Source organism: Diadema antillarum, unplaced genomic scaffold (assembly GCF_040938485.1).
Source record: "Diadema antillarum isolate AM-2024a unplaced genomic scaffold, OU_Dant_1.0 seq00000649_RagTag, whole genome shotgun sequence".
Classification (NCBI taxonomy): domain Eukaryota; kingdom Metazoa; phylum Echinodermata; class Echinoidea; order Diadematoida; family Diadematidae; genus Diadema; species Diadema antillarum.
This window is the reverse complement of record NW_027271563.1, coordinates 1,141,566-1,146,388: the sequence shown is the minus strand read 5'-3', so window position 1 is coordinate 1,146,388 and position 4,823 is coordinate 1,141,566.

Genomic DNA, 4,823 nt, shown 5'->3' with positions numbered 1-4,823 from the left:
TCAATCAAAATGACATAAGAAGTCCGAAAAATAAGATTAGTTTCTGCATCAAAGTTAAGTCACGTCTAAGTAATTCTACATCATGTCATTTATTTTAATAAATCTTTGTCTGAATACAGAAATCTGTAAAAATACACTAAGTTGAACAACTTAAACTGTGAAATTACATGGAAACTGTATGAAATAATCCTATTTTGCATTAAAATTACAAGTTTCTGATGTAACTCAATTTCACAATTGAATTAAAATATACTTTTACAGCCATAAATTAAAGCGATGCCCATATTCAACATGAACCTCATAAATGTAGTGATGTAATATAATACAATGATGATATCGTACTCTTATTAACATGATTAGCACTAATAGTTATATTTTCAGTGTTTGCACATATTGCAAAGACTCGACGATAATATTATGCATAATAATATTTTACAAGGTTAAGATCGACATGAGCAAAGCAACGTGCCAAATTAGAAGGATTCGAACCTCCAACCTCGTTGGGTAGAGTCCGTCACTCATACCTCGCTGCTCCCAATCACGTGTTCTTTAGAGACCTGAAGTTTACTTTCATCATTCAGTCTATGATGAAACGAAAACTTTAGATGGACTACTCAATATAAAAAAGGAAGATGTAATAGCTATTGACTGTTCCTTTCCCAAGTCAGGGATCTGTCATATTTAAATGCTAAGGAATATTCGTCTTCGCTCGTATTTGGCTACCACAGAAAAGGCAATAAATTCTTCGAGTATACGTCGATTTGAGTGATATGGAATAGTGTCCCCACGCTTCTCAATTCGTTCAAAACCAAGCTGAAAAATGCGCGAAGCAATGCAAATTTTACACTTGTAAAACTTTACGTATTCTTTTCATGTATCGAATTAAACAGAAATAACACAAATTCATAATTACCTTGCATTAAAGTTGAAGTAATCTGGTCATGTCATTCATCAATCTCATTTTCTTGAAAGAACTCGCAAATTCGTGGCAGCAATCACACAGATTTGATTCATTCGATTGGTCCGTCTCCGCTCATTAGGTACAGGACAGCAAGGATCATAATTATGATCTTTCTTTGTTCCCCCCATTACGGGCAGGACGATACACTCATTGTGCCCCCTCACTGAAAAGTGTGGGTGGACACGGAGGGTGACTGCCATATTTATCGGGGTAATATCTTTCTTTCTTCGTGCCTTTCTTTCTGTCTTTCTTGCTCTCATTCTCTCCTTTCTTTCTTTTTTTATTTGACTATTGCTAGCATAGAAAAAAGGTTCGTTTGACAATGAAAAATATGTTCTGTCAATTTTTTTTATTCTCTTTTTTTTTCAACGTTAGTACTGCCCGTGCAAGGGATTTACGTGTCATCCAAGCTTCACAAATCCCGGAAAGAGGATATTAGTGTCATTAAATCATTCGATTGAAATCAAATTGGCTGATTTCTCTATTTCTTTCTGTCATTTAATTTGTCTCTCTGTCTCCCTCACCCCTCCCTCTCTCTGCTTATCTTTTCTCGATACAAATATCTGTCTCTTTCTTCCATTTCTGTATCAACTCCTTCTCTTACCTTGTTCTCTTTCTCTCCTTTACACAAACTAGCGATTTGCGCAGCACGTGTTAGACGATTATCAAACGTCATGAATGTGAAATTAGGCCACCTGTTCCTGAGACATCATATGTCACATGCAGCCAGCGGTTGCTGTATGATGTGAATTGACTCTCTCCTATGTTAAAGGCATAATATACCATTATGATGTGAATCGACCCTCTCCTCTGTTATGGGCATAATTTACCATATGCAGATAAAACAAAAACCCAGCATTAGTGCTTCAAAATAGTTCTAAAATGTGAGTTAGGGATAGAAACAGCCAATGTAATAATTTGAGTCAGTATTATCGATGTTCTGTATCGTTGAATACACAAAATGTGAACAATAATTATAATAAAGATGTTTCCAGATTAAACCGTCTACAGTTATGGTTTATTGAGAAAAACTGAGATATCCTTATGTTTTAGGCTTTATAGCGAAAATTATATATGGTAGGATGTTTCGTAATATAACTGACCTACACATATAGGTCTATGCATCAGATGTGATATCTTGAAAGTTTTTTTTTTTTTAATCACTGCTCCCAAAGGTAAACAGGACCTTTAAGTATGCCATGTTGTCAACTATCTTCATTCTCGTCCACTCTGCCGCAAAATGACGACCGTTTGTCCGTCTTAATCAGAAGTGCTCGATCAGTAGTCCTTATTAACTTGTGAGGATATGGACATTCTGTCAAGTGGGAAGTATGTCTAGTGAAGATCGACGTTCTGTACACTGATTAAGGTATATTTCAACATGAGCAGCTGGGAGAGGGCTGGTCACTAATCCAAATCATTCTTGTGCATGGTCTAATCGCAAAATTATCTTGGGATGACTTAAAGATCTCCTCCAGATAACGTGAAGGAAACTTCTGTTTCTTTGTGATGAACATGTTTGTCATTGCTGTATTTTCCGTCATTTACTGTATGCTTCCTTTCAAATTTCGAGTGATCAGACAAAGAAACATTATGTATATTGTCCGTCGCCTTTAACTTTGACTTCACTTTCACGAGAATTTTGTTGACGAATTGACTCGGCATCGTGGCATCATGATAGCAATGGATAGGGCCCTGCACTTTCAATCAGAAGTTTGAGTGTCGAGTATGCTAGTCGGTGTTTTGGACACGACTTCTTGTTTCTCTGTTTGTTTGGTTGTTTGGTTGGTTGGTTGGTTGGTTAGTTGGTTGGCTAGTTGGTAGGTTGGTTGGTTGGTTGGTTAGTTGGTTGGTTGGTTGGTTGGTTGGTTGGCTGGCTGGCTGGCTGGCTTGCTGGTTGGTTGGTTAGTTGGTTGTTTGTCTGTTTGTCTGTTTAAGCCACAATGCCCATGTTAACCAGAGGGACCTGACAACATTGCTTGAGTAAAATCTCCTTCTCTGTAAGGATCTTCCTCGGGAAGAGAAGTTATCCCTCTACATTATAGACCATCCTGGGCAATAAGACTGTATTTGGTTTTGATCATTACAATCCTAAAGTAGAAAAAATACATCATGTTAAAGTTGACTTCGATAGATACTTTCAAATCAGACGGGGAGAGTGGGAGAGCTGCCATCAAAATCAAACTTAGGACAAGAAAGTTATGGCATTTTAGGGTTTCTCATGTTTTTACAAATCAGAGGTAATGTTAGTCGCACCTACAGTGGTAATGATGGCATCTTCTAACAAGTCTCCCCTTAAACAAATCCTCTTAAAAAAAGCAAGCCTTTTTTTTTTAATTGAAAAGGTTTATGATGTTACCTTTGCGTAGGAGATCGTGATGGCTGTTGGAATTTGCAGCCTTCCAGAGCTGGGAGGAGGATTGTGATGGTGGTTGGAAATATGGAGCCATGAATGCTGGAAGACCGAGATTATCACCACAAATATACGGCGCAGAAGTTTCTAATTATCTGGGAATGTGTAACTGAGAGTGGAACCCGTAATATTGTTGTATAGTCTTGATTTTTAAACATGAAACATTTACTTTTAGTGAGAAAGAGACTGCAGCTGCTAAAATAGGACTTTGATTAAAATTAAAACAAATTTGCGTCTGTCTGTGTGTATGACATTATTATTACAAAATGTATCGTATGTTAAAAAATGACTCAGCAGCACAGGTGAGAAGAATACAGGTGTTTATTTCTGTTCATACTAATTTCATTGTAAAAAATTAGCCTGATATTAAATGAAATAGTGATAAGAATTATAATTACAAAATGATGCGATGGATAAGTTGTAAGTGGAAGATATCATCGCTTCAGTCAAACAGCGAATATTCGGTAAAAGCATGTAAAAACATTGGCATCCAATAACTTTCTCATTTTACCATTTTACATTACTTGATCACGGTCCAGAATTGCACTTGAACTTCAAGCAATATTGTTCCCACATTACCAAATGTTCAATGGTACGAATATCAAATGTGACGATTTACTATAGGCATGATGAAAAAAAAATCGTGGTTGTTTGGTGGTAGAGTTCTTCATTCGCAATAACCGCATTATTATGATTTCATGTTTAAAGGAGAAACGCTCACCGATGGCATATGGGGCTATATAAGAAAATAATGTCAATTAGTGATATTCTTTCTTAATTGTTGCTGTTTGATAAAAACAAATGGGCTCCAAAGGATCGTAGGAGGTAAGTGGGGATGATTGTAAATTAAGGGTGCCAAGATTTGAGATTCTACGCAATCTATTCAATGTCACTTTTGTTGTTTGTTTTTTAGAGAAAATTTTGTGGATCGTACAATGTGAGTAATACTAAACAATTTGTGAAAATTATATCTTGCTTCAGCGAAAAAAAAAAATGGAGTTATTGAGTTTCGAAAATTGTATTCAAATTGATATCGTACTGCTCTTCCGCGTTCTGTCGGAACAATCACGAATAAGAAGTCGCAAGCTGTAAAGACGATCCCAGTCAGAAAGCTGTCCATTACAATGATTATGTCTTGCGAAGAACTCTACTTTGTTTTTAAGATGTTAATCGTTGGTGATTGTATCTGCCAGCGGCTTCGGTAACACGAACCCTAATGGCATAATTTCCCTATTGTTTGTTAACACGTGCATAATTAATCACTTCACAGGTTTGCCGAAGCCTGGCCTCTTCGCGAATTCTGATTGGTTGACGAGTCGTCGACATATCGCCCAAGGTGTTCGCGCCATCTTGTTCGGCGGGGAGGAAAAGGGAGAGGGGACGATAGCGGGTAGTAAATCCCATCGACTCCGCCCGGCGAAGAGCCCATAAAACCCCGTCTAACGAGGC